The sequence below is a fragment of the Syngnathus acus genome, chromosome 1 (assembly GCF_901709675.1).
Source record: "Syngnathus acus chromosome 1, fSynAcu1.2, whole genome shotgun sequence".
In the NCBI taxonomy this organism is placed as follows: domain Eukaryota; kingdom Metazoa; phylum Chordata; class Actinopteri; order Syngnathiformes; family Syngnathidae; genus Syngnathus; species Syngnathus acus.
Window position 1 is genome coordinate 13,635,254 of NC_051087.1, and position 18,588 is coordinate 13,653,841.

Consider the following 18,588-nt stretch of genomic DNA (forward strand, 5'->3'; position numbering starts at 1 on the left):
TTGGCCACAACCTTTACCTTGTTTGGTAGTCCCGCCCCAACGGATGCAATGTAATAAATAAAAATACGTAATAGAAAACGGAGAAAACGGAACAAAGTAAAAAATAGCCCCCAAACAGATCATAAAAATATCTCTGCAGCGCCTGGAGGGATAGATTACACTTCTCTACAATCTTGGAGACTCCAAGTACACAATGAAATTAATATAAAAGCAAAAAAAGTGGATTTTCCATGATGCGTTTTATTCTAGCTCACAGGTGTCAAACTCAAGGCCCGGGGGCCAGATACGGCCCGCCACATCATTTTAAGTGGCCCGTGAAGATAAATTGTGCATCAAATTCGTGTGTCATTACTAGAATTGCAAATTGTCTTCACTTTTAATATCTTTTTTTAAAAAATATTTAACCAGTTTTTACTTGTCTGATTTGAAAACGAGTTATTTGTCAGTTTGTTTTGTAGCTTTTACTGTATATAATATGACATTTATTTGGGTTGACAGTCATAATGGCCCTCCGAAACAAACTATAACTACAATGCGGCCCGCGAAAAAAATGAGTTTGACACCCCTGTTCTAGCTCGTTTTGACACATACTGTGAGTACTGGTTTACCTAAAATACATTATAGTTAAAATAAGTAGAGGTGTCTCAGCACAATTTTGATTAATTTGGAGTATGGCAGCCTATATCTGCTTTGACGGGAGTCTCCAGGAATCAACATTGTTAACTATAACAAAAACGGTTGGAAAAAGTCAGTGTTGCAACAAAGTTGCAAAAATTGCGTCACTGTACTGAGATTTCATCCAGTGTGACCAGTGAAGATTCAGTTTACTGTAAAGGAAAAAAAAAAGCCATCCCTGCTTTTTGTACCCCTTCCCCAAAATCTTTATAATTGCCAATATTAATAGTTTAAGATATATACCACCATGATTAACATTTTGTTATTTTAAGCTTTTGGAAACATTTTCCAAAATTGCTGTACCATTAAAAATAGCTTACTGTGTTTCAAGTACAAAAATGCAATTCTCTGAAATTCATAACTGTATTGTGATAGGGACGGTTTGATGAATGACAAAAGTACATATTGGGGAACGTGGGAGGACCTGGAGGAAACAGAGGGAAAAAAAACACGCTGGAAAGCTGCCGTGTGGCCAGTATTAATAAGACTTTACTTAAATGTACGTCTAAATGTATATATGAGAAGTAAGCAGCCAATTGAAGCTTGTGGCCGTAATCTAATATTCAAACTGTTTCATTTACTGATGACTGGATCGTTAATGGATGGCCACCAAGTTCAAACTAAGGGGCAGTGAAATGGAAGGCTCCTTTAGTATGCAAAGTGTCTGAGTGAAAGCGAGGGAAGCTTGTTTTTGCTTTTTTCATCCAGTTGCTCCCGTTACAGACCGTCACTCCGCCCTCATAAACTTGCTCTGTGAGGAAGAACAAATTACCCAATGATGAGACATTATTGCTCCATTTGAGTTGGTGTAGTTTGTGTTTACATTTTGCAGACAAAAAAATTTACGTTACAACAAATAATGGGTAGATGTGCCAACTAAATAGCATAAACCCTCAAAGGGATCCCGGCATTAATATTTGGGTGACACGAAAACTAGCTATGTTGGTGTTTCAATCAGCTATTAAGTTTTGCGAAAATTGCATCTCACTTGAGTATAGAGCAGGGATTGTCAACCGGTGGTCCGCGGCCTTCTAGTGGTCCGTGACGGTATTGCAGGTGGTACGCGAAATTGGAAATGGAAAATAATTGTAGCATTTTCTAAAATAAAATGTATTTATTATTTAGACTTGATTTATTTTCTAGCTCATTTTGAATTAGGTTACCTAGTGGTCTGTGGCGGTATTGCAGGTGGCACGCGAAATTGGAAATAGAAAATAATTATAACATTTTAAAAAATAAAGTTTATTTTTTATTGAGACTTGATTTATTTTCCATCTTATTTTGAAAATTATTTACCCATCCAAATTATGTTAAATGTAGCTGAGACTCCTAAAATATATATAACATATAGATGCAAATAAATAAGCCTGTATAGGTCTATCCTCCTTCGGTGCAAAATAAAATCATATTACGCCAAAGCAGTGGTCCCCGAGTTGCTTCTTGGTTATAATGGTGGTCCCTTGGATAAAAGTTGAAAACCCCTTGTATAGAGGAATACAAAATATTGCCTCTGGGAAGGCAAAATCTTTTGATATGAAAAAAAATAGTCACACAATTTGTCACTCAGCATGGAAACAGAAGACTCATGCCGTTGTAAATTGTGCAAATTGTAAAGATCTGTAAATATTTACGAAGGTAAACAATAAGGGTGTCACTTTTAGACAGCCCTCCTCCCTTTTTTATTGCAAAGGTACAATGACTATAATTATCTGTACAGTGTTTTTTTTGTCCATAAAACCCTTCCATTGGTAACAATAGTGGCTGCACTTGATAGTTATGGTCCTATCACTTCTCCAGAACCTTTGGACAGGCAAGAACATATCACCTTCATACCTCATCATGATGCATTTGTTGAGGCATTAGTTTCTATTATTTAAACTTTAGACTCTAGCAAATATTCACTGTTCAGTGTGCCCCCCCCCCCCCCCCCCAAAAACAAATCCATTATTGTGAATCATTTGATTGTCATGAGTTTTGAAAGTAGAAACAATGTACACCACATTCAATTTTATTCAAGTATTTTCAGGACCAGAGACCTTTTTAAAGATCATGTTTCAATTTGTTGGCATTATTTCATTAGGTAAGGGCTCTCATATGAAGTCATATAATGCAAATGAACACTTCTAATGAGCATTTCTTAGAAACAGAATCCATTTTATTGCCGCTGTCAGTCAAAGGTACATTCACACCGAGGATTCTTTTTTTCGGTCGGAAAGTGCAACATAAAGCATACACGGTCTTAGTAAAAATGAAATGAGTAAAAATGAAATAAATAAAATTAAAATATATGTGCTATCAACATCAGGTGTAGTTGTGAGATTTTAACATAAAAGTGATTTCTTTAGTGCTCATGGGTCTGATAGCCGTGGAGAAGAAGCTGTTTAGGTGGCAGGAAGTTGTGGTCTAAACGGACTGTAGCCTGGGGAGAGGGTCAAACAGGCTGCGTCCAGGGCACAAGGATCTTCTGCCTCCTCTGCAGAGATAAAAAAAAGTATTGACATTCTGACATTCTGTGTAAAAATAACAAAAGTTGTCATTCAAATAATTACTTGAGTAAAAGCAAAAAAAATAAAAAATTGAGGCCGTTCATGGTTTCACCTGGGCAGTTCAGGTAGGACTCCCACTGGTTGATCTTTTCATGCATGTTACCATGCTTGATACAGATAACGAAATGCTCCTTGTATAAAGACTCACCTTTTTGCACCCAAGGTTGATGCTTTAGGTAAAGTTTTAGGATACGTAGTCAGTCAAGGGATATTAAAATATAAAAACAAAAGATGTCAGCATTTTCCCCATGAACACATCTATTGTATTACCTAACCAAAAGAAATAGATCATGGAATTAGATCATATAGGTTAAGGGTTGGAATTTTTTTTTTATATGTATATACACACGGCTGTACAGGACTATAGGTAAAATATTATAATTCACAAGTGAACGTTTATTTACGCGCAATTGAAAAAAAATATGTTCAGTGCATTATGAATTCTTCAAATACAAGAATATCTTCAACAATTCACAAAAACACATTAGCTAGGAGCAACAGTTGCCATTTTTGGCACGAGTGGTCATCGCTAGTTGACACTCTGGCTTGTCCAGTGTCGAGTCCACAATATTACTGTTGAGTTTCACTCTCTTCATTGTCACTCATGTTGCTGACATGAATGGAACCTTCTTTCATATTGTTAAATGGCAGCCTGCAGCATTCCTTTCTCGCTTTTGGGTGGCAAGCATTGCATTCAGGTCTCCGGGCTGTTCTAATCTATCCAATTGCACGTCACGTCATACTAGGTTGACATAGTGCTAATTACAAATGGGTGTAATGCTTCAAAAGATTGGCGGAGACAGAAACTTCCACAGCTGCTTTTCTTTCCACGTTTATTATTTTAATCATTTTTATGCATTTTAAACAAAAGTAACGACCCTGTAAAAAGTACTCAGCCAACATTCATATACCATGCCATTTGTGGCTTTTTGGAGCACGCTCTGTTCACTCTGACTGGGGACACGGTGCACCAGAGAGCCTGGCAGGACAATTGGGAACTGTAAAAGCAAGAATACAACTCAAATTTTTAAGGATGATCTTTTTCCAAAGTTTGTGGTTGTTTATTATGGTTGCTGAAAGACAAACTAGATACAGTTTACAGTAGTCTTGTTAGTCACAACAACAACAACACTGGCAAATTCAGTAATTCATTGATGGGGCGCGCACTCAGCCTCTCAGTACAATACCTGTAAAAAAAATAATGTGTTCTCTGCTTAACCCTCACTTTGTGCAAAATCCAGACATTGATAAGGTGTGGGGAAAAGGTAGATTTTTTTTATTAACCAGTAATCTTTGTTGTAATTATGTCCTAGCTTTGAACAGTTTAATAAGAAAAAGGCAAATGCCACAAAAACAGTAATTGGTAAATAGATGCATCTAACTTAATTATTGTTAAGTATCGGCATCGACAATATTGGTCCTGTTCGGATCGATACCGAACTAGTCAGTATCCCACATGACTAGTGTTGCGCCATCAAACAAGTGAATTTCAAAACTCAAGAGACATCATGGGAAAATATATTTAACTGAAGAAAGGTGGCCAGAGATACATATAATGAGACAAAAAATCCGCATGAAATTCTTTGACAGTTTAAATGTAATCTATAAATCTAAATAATTATTCAGTTGAATCTCTTTTGTGTTACAGAAAATAAACGAGAAGCATTGATTCACAAGCGGTTAAATTTGTCCAAATCTGCATAATAATGCTACCTATGATTACAAACAATATGTGCTATTACTCTTTGTCCAATCTTGTTTTCACTGATTGTTTGACTACTTGTTGAAACATTACATTCAGGAGAACACCAAGGATGTAATTGGATGGATGTTATTAAAAAGTCAATAGTATCAAGTGCAGCTCGAGAATTTTCATTGGAAAGAAAGAATACTAATTTAAAAAAAATTAACTCTTCTGAGAAAAAAATTAACTTTGCATTAATTAAGATTATTATTGTGACATAATTGATTCTTCTTGTTCTTCTTAATATTGTTATTATTATTACTATTATTAGTTGTCAGTCACTGATGGGTTAGTGGTACGCTCGCCTGACATTAATGGTGTGCGTGTGCATGTGTGACTGGTTTGTCTCTATATGTGCTCTGTGGCTGGCTGGCGACCAGTTCAGGGTGTAGTCTGCCTTTCACCCTAAGTCAGCTGAGCTAGACTCCAGCACCCCCTGGGACCCTGAAGTAGTAGTAGTAGTAGTAGTAGTAGTAGTAGTAGTAGTAGTAGTAGTAGTAGTAGACCATGGGAGATGGATGCTGAGATAATTTCTTATAAATCATGCATTGAAGAGGATACGTCTATACACTAGAATAGACATAAACAGGCAACAACAGGCTAAACGATACGGTATGCTAACGTTACATAAACACAAACGAGGAACTGAGAACGTGCCTGACGTAACATTAACAGTTATTCAAATAACTATAACATAAACAACCCGTTTATCAAACCATCCGTGTCACTCCAAATCATTAAATCCATCGAAATTATCGTCCTCTGTATCACTTAAAAAAAACGCTGCTGCTGACTCCGGAAGTACATGCAGCGCTGACGTCAGACTCATCCTCAGTTGCGGTTCCAATTATTCCACAGGCATATATGACTATATATACGTAAACTATAAATTAAATAACTGCAACATAAATAAAAAGTTTAGTGAACCATCTGTGTCATTCCAAATCATTAAATCCATCGAAATCTTTGTCCTCCGTGTCACTTATAAACATCGCCACTGCTGACTCCAGAAGTACATCAGACTCATTGTCAGTTGCGGTTCCAATTATTCCACAGGCCTCGTGCTCCCTCATGTGGTTTAAAGTGAAAACATGTGAAGTGATCAACTATACTAGTAAGTAAGTAGTGTGTTAATGATCATGTAATAATGTGTGAATTATTTCACATATAAGTCGCTCCTGATTATAAGTCCCCCAACCAAACTATGAGAAAAACTGCGACTTATCGTCCGGAAAATACGATACGTTTCAAATAACTGATGAAATAAGATTTGTTTTCTTCCTATTACATGTAATTTGATTAATTTGTCAAACTCAGCCGTCTTTCTTTAGAGCAATGAATTGGAAAGTCAGTCAAATAGCATAATATGTACTTAGACACTTTAGACACAAACTCTTTACATTTCCGTGTTTCATTAATGTTGGCATCGCAGGGTCTCTGTAGTGCTGCTGTTCTTTATGATACAATATTTACTTGATCATAACTGTTTTTTATTAGTTTGCAAATTCACACAGATCTTACTGATTTACAATATATTCGATCTTAAAAAAAAAACACACTAGAACATATCTGGTCTGTAGTATGGGGATTAAAAATTGTTTTGCAAAATCATGCCTAACGGTCCTTGAGGTGATGATGTCATTGACGGAGTGGGATGATCTTTGGAGCAAGAATTGAAGGGAACTACACATTTATACACACATGCATACAATAAAGTGCCAGAATCACTTTTTCAGTTTTCAGAATTACAGCTCAATTGTTATTTCATTCAAATGTGTAGAGGCACAAATAATACCAGACCATTCAGTTAGAACATTTAGGAGGAAACATCTGCATCTGTTAAACGTATGAGCATCTTATTTGCGCTAATGTGAACAGGCATACTTTTCCCTTCCTTTTGTGTCTATATCAGGGGTGGGCAAACTACGGCCCGCGGGCCACATCCGGCCCACGGGACCGTTTAATCCGGCCCGCCAACCCTGAATTAATTGTATTATTAAACTTTTTTTTTGGTCATTTTGCCTGCAATGACTGCGTTTCCCCAGTAGATGGGGAACCGCTCGCCTGCGCATTTACTACCGGAAGCCGTGTCAGAAAGCTCGGTGCACACTCACAAGTGCGTGTACGTACGTACTCAGTAGTACGGACATGGCGCACTCGCGCTCTATTTGTATCAGTCCCGAATTTAGAGCGTGGGCTGTGACGACAGCATTCTTGTAATTCGCTCGCTGAGCTTTCAGATACAGTTTTACGCTAAAGCCACCCACAAACCTTCCCCTGGAATCCTTCCATTAAAATGAGTGGCCCGAAGAAAAGAAGTGAGTGCCGAATGTTAAAAGAGTGGCCAATTTGGCTCGACGTACGCGACGTGACGTTCAGCCACATCAACCCGTCACAGATCGAGGTAAACGGATCTCTCCTAAGAATTGCCACAACAAATTTTACTCCAGACTATGACGCACTAGCAAAAAAGGGAGACCAACAACACTGTTCCCACTGAAAATGAAGGGGAGGCTCTCAAGTTTGTTGTAAAAAAATGCATTTTGAATATGATTTGTACACATAGCAGGGATTGAAACTAGCGACCATTCTCATTTTCAAACAATGCAGGATGCTCAAGGACATTGATGCACCACCTGTTTGCGACTAATCTTAACCTGTAAAGTTCTTAAGGCTTACTTTAAGGAAGTGTTTCCCGTTTCCTCACCTCTGTTACCAGGTGTTTGTGAGTTAAAACTCTGCTCTGATGTTCAGATACCCCTCACCGTGTTGCCGTTTTGATTACTTTATTTGGATGTATGCTTTCACCGATTCTTCAAGATGATATATTTGGTCAGAATGTTTGCTGTTTGATGTGATCTCATAAGATAAACATTTTTCATTAATCTGACCTGCAGGCACTGAAGTGATGGAGACTGTTATTCATAATAATAGTGTCGTATTTTATGAGAATCACTGATAGCAGTTTTTTAGTGATTTTTTTTTTAATGCTGTTAATAAATGCATTTGTTTTCAAAAACCTTGTTTGGAATATCCATGCTTTACTACCTACTAAAGGCCAAAATCTTTTATGCAATGACCTTTACAGGTCGCTTATATTACTTCACACAAACACTACGTCCATCTGCTCCTGGTTCGGCCCTCCGGTCCAAATTTAGAACCCAGTTCGGCCCGCGAGTCAAAAAGTTTGCCCACCCCTGGTCTATATAAATGCATAGGTGAGTGTCTAAGCACCTTGAAACGGAGTTGTGGACCGCTGCTGGACATATTCTGGTATTGTTCTGTATGTACTGTTGTCTCCCTGAGGGGGAATTTCATTTGAAAGATTTAATTTACCAGTGATCCTACTGCCTGTGCACTCAGCTTCTTCACGAGTTGTTTATTTATTGCTCTTTCCAATGCTTACAAATGATGTTGGCCTTGCTGCTTGTGCAGCTGAAGGCGATTGTCCGCTTCATCTTTGGCCGTTGAAAGAAAAATAAACCTTAATAATACTTTTTGGGTACGCATTTACTATGCAGTTTATTTCTTATGTTTTTGTTTGTTCTCCCTGCAGCTCAGTCAAGGATGTAGGTGTAGTGTACAAGCGGTAATAAAAGCAGAAGCCAATTTGTTTGGATGGAGTGAAGTGAGTCAACATCAAGCCATATGTAGCGATGCAGCAGTGCTCACTGGAGTTAACGGACCCATGTGTGGCTGTAATGCAAGTGTACACTCAACCTGTTAGACATGCATAAATACATACACAAACACACATAAAAAAGATTAAAGATTAAAGATTAAAGTCCCAATGATCGTCACACACACACCTGGGTGTGGTGAAATTTGTCCTCTGCATTTAACCCATCCCCGTGTGATTTTAATCCATCCCCTGGGGGAGAGGGGAGCAGTGAGCAGCAGCGGTGCCGCGCTCGGGAATCAGTTGGTGATCTAACCCCCCAATTCCAACCCTTAATGCTGAGTGCCAAGCAGGGAGGCAATGGGTCCCATTTTTATAGTCTTTGGTATGACCCGGCCGGGGTTTGAACCCACAACCTTCCAGTCTCAGGGCGGACACTCTACCACTAGGCCACTGAGCTGTGAGATCATTTTAACGGATACATCATACTTCCAACAGGCAAGAGATTTTAATGAACACCTAATCCAGCATTTCTGTGGGATGGCGAGTCGCAGATCAGATCAGAGAATTCATTGTTGGTGTCGTGTGTGAGCGCAACAATTGTATGTCCATTTTTTACGTCATGGGATTATATGTCCCCTATATTGTACATAAGGTCTGGACAATCCATTTTCCATGTTAGAAAATGGAAAATTGGTCGAGAGCCACTCCACCATTTCATGTAGTTTAATGAAATTCTGCCTGTATAAATGTTCTTGTCATTAAAAAAGCAAACATAATTGTAGGCAGTCATTAAAATTAAATATATAAAGTTATGTCGCTATTAAATCAATATTGCCCCCAAACTTGGCAACAGTGTACGTCTTTTTTTCTATATTTCGAAAGTCTGCTGACCTTACGAGCACCAACCACAAACTCACATTCTTGCCTACAACACACAGGAAATAGGAACATAAGGAGCACTTAAAGCTTTAAGTTTTTGAAAAAAATAAATAAAATAGTCACAAAATAAATCTGTCAAAGTTGCTAAATGCAATACTGCAGGGCTCTGTGCTTGCTGCTGAAAAGGTGATTAGTTGGAAGCTTCCTTTTTGTACATCTCCAGTAACCTCAGTTGTGACGGTCGGATTACAGCCTACCTTACTTACCCTGGACACAGCCTGTTCGAACCTTCAGGCAGTAAGCTAGGGTCCATTTGAACTAGAACCTCCTACCACATGAACAGTTTCCAACCCTTGGCTATCAGACTCGTGAACACGAAATAAACCAGTATCACTTAACACTTCACCTGATGTCTCCACATTGTCTATAGTCTGAGTGATCTATTATGTACAATCAGTTCCAAAATGAAATAAGTACCGTGTTGGCCCGAATATAAGACGGTGTTTTTTGCATTGAGTTAAGACTGAAAAAGTGGGGTTGTCTTACATTCGGGGTGTAGACATTATACCCATTCACGACGCTAGATGGCGCCAGATATCTTTAAAGCGAATGCTGAACTTAACTCCCCAGGCCAAAGCGAACCCCTGTCACAAAGAAGAAGAATAAAAATAGCTGTTAGAAAGGTTCCTATGTTGATATTAAAATGTTGGGAAGTTACGTCACCGCGCCTTAAGTCTTGCGTGAGTTACCTCAGCTTATCGCGATTGTTGGAGCTTGTGCGCAGCGGTAAATTAAAGGTTGCTGGTATCGACTGAGTATGTTGCTGTAATCGTGTGCGTCTTTGACACAAAGTGAGTATATACATTTCATTGTTACTACTGTCTACTGTTGTGCCGTTTGTCTGATCGCGTTTTTTTTCCGTGTGTGTGCCGTTTGATTGCTAGCTTCGGCGCACTCCTTTAAGTTTGCCTCGCATCGTACGAGTAGCCGTTACGCAGCGGTACGGCGACTAACGGTTGCCAGCAAATGTATTTTGTTGTCTCGATGACTTATGTTTGGTGTGTTTCCGAGAATATTTCATTTATGGTCATTTAATATAGCAGAACCGTTACGCGCAGTTAGTAATGTAATGTGTTCCGTCTACTTGTGTTGTGTGACGTCAGAAGTTGAGCGTTGACTTACGTGCTGTATTTCCACACACGCACACACACACCACACACACACACACACACACGCCCCACACACCCTTTACACCAGGGGTGTCAAACTCGTTTTTTTCGCGGGCCGCATAGTAGTCATAGCTTCTTTCGGAGGGCCATTATGACTGTCAACCCAAATCAATGTATGAGCACCTCATATTATATACAGTAAAGGCTACAAAACAAACTGACAAATAACTCGTTTTCAAATCAGACGAGTAAAAACTGGTCAAATATTTAAAAAAAAGATATTAAAAGTGAAGACAATTTGCAATTCTAGTAAGGACACACGAATTTGATGCACAATTTGTCTTCGCGGGCCACATAAAATGATGTGGCGGGCCGTATCTGGCCCCCGGGCCTTGAGTTTGACACCTGTGCTTTACACGCTTCATACAATAACCACACACACAAGAATCACATTCACACACACAAAGACTCACCCATGTACACGACACACACCTGCTCTCACATCCTTACGACCAAACTTGTGCCTATACCCTTTTGCCAGTTTGTCTCTATGCCCCTATGAGCCACAGTGCCTGTTACTTTTTTGCCAATAAATCAGTAAAGCAATCAAAATTGAACCACGTCTTCCCTCTTGTGTTCTGACCGACACCCGGGGGGCGAAAAGAGCATAACCATCCGAGCCAACCCCCTAAACCAGGCGTCGCGAACCTATGGCTCGCGAGCCAATATGGCCCTTTTGGTGACGTTATTAAAAATAATACATTAGTACACTCAAAAAATCGTTGGTCTTAATTGAAATACATGCATTTAATTGTATCTAGCCTATCATTTTTTTTATATGGTATGGCTCTCACGGGAAATTATTTGTAAAAAATGGGCATGTATGGCTCTGTCCGCCAAAAAGGTTCCCGACCCCTGACCTATACAGTCCTCAGGCTCATCAACAATAGCGGTAGCAGTTTGCATTATTTTATTGCAATGTTTTTCCTTAATCAGATTTGTTTCAAGATTACAGTTAGACTTCACTTTGATGGTTAATGCAGTTATTGCAATTTTGTTGTTCTATCACATTAGATTGGCTTATTTACATTTCAAAAACCAGAAGCCATTCATTTACAAATGTGATTACACTTTAGTTTACATATTTAGATGTTCAGATATTAAGATGTGATAGACAGTTTTTGCATGATTTGAATGAGGCAAAATAACATGCTTTTTCTCTCAAATATATTGTTATAATAATTTGTTTCAGATGTACTGTAATTATTTTCTGTATAAAAATTAAATTTGGTGTTCAAAAAGTTTTTTCAAACTTGTCTTGAAAAAGAGGGTCGTCTTATAATCAGGGTCGTCCTATATTCGGGCCAATACGGTACATCTTATCCTTGAGGCTAATAAAGCCCTCAGCGGCATTTAGATCGTAGATCATCATTGATTACAACAAATCAAAATTAGAATGTGTGTTTCCGAATATGCTTGAAAATCATATTTAATATATCAGTTGGCCTTTTTTTTCCAGGGAGGAACCATCATGCTCCTGGCATTTTCAACAATCTCTCCAACACAATTTCAGCGTCTAATTTGAATATTCATGGTTGGGTAATAGAGAGCAATTTTGTTTTGTCTTGGTGCACAATATCAGGTTAAATACTCAAGTAGAAGTGCCTCATTGAACAGATGTAATTATTTTTCCTGTTGATATTTAATAGGTTGTTTTTGCTTTGGTTCAAAGCCATCACAAACAGACGGATTTCAGATTTCAGATTTAGCAGAGAGCAAATTAAATAAAAACGTTTACTGGAAATACCTGACCGTGAGTTGGACAAAGATGTTTTGAAAAGTAGAAAGCATATGAACTTAGCAGCTTTAAAAGCTAGTGAATTTTCCCCTAATGGTAAATGGCCCTTCAATTGTATCATGCTTTTCTACCTGTTAAGGCGTCAAAGCATTTCACACTGACTTCCCACTTTTACGGTGGATTCAGTCTCTTGCTCAAGTATACTTTGACACGGTCACGATGGCCAGGGGATCAGACCTAAAATCTTGGTTGGGAGATGACCACTCTGCCACTTATCCACACTGCCCCAAATGGTTAGTTATCACTACCCAGAAAAATATTTGCCAGGTTGACTTTGGAATTTATAACACATTTCCCATTTGAATTATTATTATTATTATTTTTTATTTATTTATTTATTTTTTTATTTACCCAACAAGTTCAGTGTTGCTGGTTAATTAGCAAGACTGCTGGTTGGTTTGTTCCGTGTTCTATGAAACTGTGTGTGAAGGCACATGTGTCAAAGAAGAACCTATGACAATTTGCTTGACATCTGGATAATAAAGGTGTCCAGTAAGATATATATATCACACTCACACACACACACACACACACACACACACACACACACACACACACACACACACACACACACACACACACACACACACACACACACACACACACACACACACACACACACACACACACACACACGCGCACACACACACACACACAGTGTTCCCTTATGAGTTGGTCTATTGCGGGCTTTCATGACCATAACTTCATCTATTACAGTTTTACCTCACTGTTTTGTGGTATTTATTTTTATTTTTATTCCTCTTAAGTTAAAATGTTAATTTTTTAAATGAATTATTTTTCGTGTTGGGGGTGGGGTCATTGAAAAAAATGGAAATTCACCAAAGCCCGTGCACTACTTTGAGTGTGTGTGTTCAGAAAGCCAGGGCGCACTTCTTTTCCATTAATTTCTGAACGCAGCCTATGTTCTAAACCAATCAGCAGCTGGTGCTTGAACTGTTTCCATCTGAGCTGCTTGATGCACTGGCACACCGTGCCCCCATTATGATCACCGAACGCACACGACACTCTGTTTTTGGTGCACTCTGAATAATTGAACAGCACATTTCAACAATGCTCTGAGTTTCCGAACAATTGGAGTGAAGTAGTGTACGCTCGGAGAGTATTTCAGAACGTGCTCCTAGTAAGGCTCGTCACCCTCCAAATCCCCCCTTGCCTTATCTATATAACCTCCACCCTCGCAATTGAACACCCTGCCAGCTCCTCGACATCCCAGGTAAAATTGTTTGGAACTGCCAGTGAGAAGCAGAAATAATAGTCGGCAACTACCTTTAAGTTTGCACAACAATTTACAAGCAGTATTGGACCAGGATGGCACATCTGGCGACAATGAGATGCAAGATCTGGTTCAGGTAAGCCATTTAAAGATAAAAAATAAAACTTAGTTATTAAGCCGGCGTTTTGTCATCCTCGTCCATGTGTGCTGCTGGGGTGCAGAGCGTGTTCTGCTCATCAATTTATGAATGCACATTTATATTGAGCAGCTCAATATTATTATTGCATTTTAAAAGTTAAATAGGGTGGGAAGCATGTGTGGGGTTAATAATGGCATGGCTTAATAGCAAATACCCCCCCACAAAAAAAAATCGACCTCTGCACGCTCTTATATGGATTTTGGCTATTGTGTAGAAATTTTGGGAACTGTAAATCAACATTTTAAACACTTTTTCTAACTCACAAATATTTCCTAGGTGCACAAAATGACTCGCGAGCACGGCGTGCGACCGACTCGCTAGCTAGCGCTCCTGGAAGTCAGAAGTAATTTAAAAATGCCAACTCTACATCAGCCTCAAGTGGAGATCATTATTGCATCTTCTTTTCTGTATGTACCGTATTTTTCGGACTAAAAGTTGCTCCGGAATATAGGTCGCATTAGCCATAAAATGCACAATAACGTGAAAAAAAACATATATAAGTCGCTCCGGAGAATAAGTCGCATTTTGAGGGGAAATTTATTCGACAAAATCCAACACCAAGAACAGACATGAACGAGCAACAACAGGCTAAACGATAGGTATGCTAACGTGACATAAACACAAACGAAGAGCTGAGAACGGGCCTGACGTAACACTCAGAGTTATTAAAAAAAACGATTACATAAATAACACGTTTATAAAACCATCTGTGTCACTCCAATTCATTAAACCCATCGATCGTCCTTTGTCAACAATGGGTGCGCGCCGCTGATGGCGCTTGCACTTCAAAATATTCCACAGGCCCATATAACGATATATAAATTATATATCAAATAACTATTATAGAAGCAATAATATTATCAAACCATCTGTGTCACTCCAAATCATTAAATCCATCGATCAAATTCCTCGTCCTTTGTTAACAACGCCGCGCGTGCGCCCTGACGTCAGCCTCGTCGTTATTCCACGGATCTAGTATATAACTATATTGTAGCGTTAACAAAGTACAAGGAAAGACGTGGGTTTGGTAAACGGCTCTTTATTTAACAAAACAAGAGTTCAACGAGCCAACAACTACTGAACTGTAACAATAAAAACATATACAAGTTGCCACACGAAATAAAATATATCAAATAACTATAACATAAATACACCGTCACACGGCCCCAAGCACCGGCGTTGACTTCCAGGCGTGTGGCGGCGTGGACTTCCATTCCCGGAGGTGGCACTTCCAGCCACGGAGGTGGAAGAGAGCTCCATAGAATAGGACCGGGCGTGCGTAAAAGCCATGTCCGAGCTCCATCCACCGTCCCCGGACAGCTACCCGGCCGAGCGCCGGCCCCCGACTTCCATCCACGGAAGTGAAAGAGAGCTCCGTAGAGTAGGACCGGGCGTGCGTAAAAGCCATGTCCGAGCCCCATCCACTGTTCACGGACAGCCACCCGGCCGAGCGCCGGCCCCAGACTTCCATCCACGAAGGTGAAAGAGAGCTCCGTAGAGTAGGACCGGGCGTGCGTAAAAGCCATAATAGTTTTTCGAACCTTCTGTGTCACTCCAAATCATTAAATCCTTCAAACTCTTCGTCCTCCGTGTCACTTATAAACAAAGCCGCTAATTATGCCGGTAGTACGTGGGGCCCTTCGTCATCTTCGTCATCCCGTGATCGAATCTTTGTCCTTCATGTAAATAACCGCCGCGCGCTGACGTCACTTGAAATTCAAATTACAGTAATCCCTTGCTACATCGCGGTTCGTTTATCGCGGTTTCACTTTTTTATTTTTTTTTATTTTGAAAATTTGTGAAAAAATTCACATATAAGTCGCTCCTCTGTATAAGTCGCCCCCCCACCCAAACAATGAAAAAAAATATTATAGTCCGAAAATTACGGTATTTACAGTACAGTATGTGCTGCTGACCTTTCATTTTTAACGTGACAGGCCTGTGGATTTGGCAAGTACGCCTTTGTCATGTTTGTGAGTGAAAGTATGGTTCATGTCAAAGCCTCAACAACCCTGGTTCATGTCAAAGCCTCAACAACCCTGACCAAGGAGATCTTTCTTTTACTGTTTTGTCTTTCATTCGGCCCCCTTTCGTCTGTGCTCTGAAGTCAAATAAGAGCAGACAGCTGCTCCCCGTCAGAAACAATTATAACAAGCTGTTCACTGCTACTGAATTTGTGTTATGAATTAGCATAAAGTGCTCCAAACCTACACAGAGATGAAATTAATAGCTGGAGATTGGCATTGCATGTGATATGCACACCAGTCCCCATGGGTGGGCCATGGGCTGCCCTGCTTGCACATCAAGACGCTTGTGCTTTCTCTTGTGGCACAAATCTAAAGATAGCCTATATGTGTTTGTATTTTATTTTATCACTATAGCTATTACGAAATATTAATTAAAATAAATAACATTAAATATTAAATTACATTCGTTATTATTAAATTGGGGCGGCGCGGTGTCGCACTGGGTAGCAAGTCCGCCTCGCAGTTAGGAGGGTGCGGGTTCGATTCCACCTCCGGCCCTCCCTGTGTGGAGTTTGCATGTTCTCCCCGGGCCCGCGTGGGTTTTCTCCGGGCACTCCGGTTTCCTCCACATCCCAAAAACATGCTTGGTAGGCCGATTGAAGACTCCAAATTGTCCCTAGGTGTGAGTGCGTGTGCAACTGGTTGTTTGTCTCTGTGTGCCCTGCGATCGGCTGGCAACCGGTTCAGGGTGTCCCCCGCCTACTGCCCGTTGACGGCTGGGATGGGCTCCAGCACTCCCGCGACCCCCGTGACTAAGCGGTTCAGAAAATGGATGGATGGATTATTAAATTGTTTATCACTCAGACATAAAAATATAATAAAAATAATGGTGTTATTTTGTTTCATTTATGGCCAGTCTTATCTGCAAAAGCCCATCACAGCCTTACTGAATATAATTTAGGTGCACAGGCCTATAGGCAACGAATACGCCAATGTTAGTGTGCAACAGTGATCTAAGTAGTAGTAGTAGTACTACTAGTAGTAGTAATGGTAGTATACAAATAATGCATACTTTCTAATTGAATCCAAGTTTCTTTGTGGGGCATTGAGTAATGTGGCACGACATTGTAAAATTTGTATGTCTGTACTTTCCTGACTACAAGCCATGACATTTTTTTTGCATGCATAGAACCCTACAGCATTTTACTGTAGCCTGGTTTATTGATTGGTTTATTGGATTTTTACTGACAAGGCTTCATGCAACCAATAGACCAACCGATAGGCGTATCTGACCAATGAAATTAGACCATTGAAAACTGTCCAAGTCCACCCTCAGACAAAGTTATTTGTGTAGTTCAGTGGGAAACGTGGATGATATAATCTTTTACCAAAACTCACCACATGCAAAGAGTGAATGAACCGTAACTGACTCCAGCAAGAATAAAAGACACACTGAGAAATTGTATATGAAAATGTTTTGGGGTTGCTCTAGAGCAGTGGTCCCCAACCTTTTTTGCGCCACAGACCGGTTACATGTCAGAAATATTTTCGCGGACCGGCATTTATATAAATAAATAATACATTTATATAAATAAATAAATAATACATTTATAATAAATATATAAATACGATGAAATAAAATGATACGACTGACATAAAAACAAGTACAAATGACAAAAATAAAACTCACCATTACGTTGAATTAGTGGGAGCACTGAGTTTGTTTCTCAGAAACGAGCCGGTCCCATCTAGACGTAATCGGAGACAATGACACCCGAAGTGATTAAGGTTTGTCTTTTATTGCAGGATGCTTGGTCTCCATGTGTTGAAGCAGTTTTGAATGCTTCATTGCCTGGTTAGTTAGCCTGTCGCCACATATTAGCTTTGCGGGCTCGACTGGGGAAACATGTCACGTGACCGGGACGAGTGTCTTGACCTGAATTAATTGATCGTCGATAATTATTTTTTTTTTCTGTGCGGCTTGGCGGCCCGGTACCAAGTGACCCACGGACCGGTACCGGTCCGCGGCCCGGTGGTTGGGGACCACTGCTCTAGAGGACAAGTTTAGTGAAGAAGGAAGATTATGGGTAAAAATTTGTGTCAAAATTATAAATGTAATATTTGTACTATATGTATGATATTCAAAAACATATTTTTGGATCCGAAAAACACACATGAAAATCATGAATGTATTTCTGGATTTAAAGAATACATGTGAATATCATGAATACCGTAATTTCTGGACTATAAGCCTCACCTGATTATAAGCCTCACGAGCAAAAATTAGGGGAAAATTTAGTTTTTTTCCATAAATAAACCCCACCGTACTAAAAGCCGCATGTGCACGCGGGTTTTTCACAAAGAAAGGCGGTACACCAAAAGCCTTTATAAAGTTTTAATAACATACCTTAACGTTTCTTTCCAAACACTGCCTGTGACACGGCAGTAATACCGCAGCAAGACGAAAGTAACACAGCACTAATAGGACTGGATAAAAAAAACATACCGGTAATAGTCACTGAGATGTGGCGGTAAAAAAGCAGCAACACGGTAGCACAACACTAACAGGACTGGTTAAAAAAACATACTTCAGATATACTTCGCCACACATTTTCTCAGTCTCTCTTTCGTTGTTGCTTTTATACATTTCTTCTAGCATTTTCCATGACGAGGGTCTGTTCATGCTAATTTTATT

The 18,588-nt window shown here is 39.6% G+C and overlaps 1 protein-coding gene across 3 annotated transcripts in view; it reads left to right on the forward strand.

Moving 5' to 3' along the window:
• Nucleotides 1-18,588, forward strand: part of LOC119128506 (potassium voltage-gated channel subfamily KQT member 5-like) — a 98,570-nt gene that overhangs the window by 27,397 nt on the left and 52,585 nt on the right. The gene's annotated exons all lie outside the window — the stretch shown is intronic.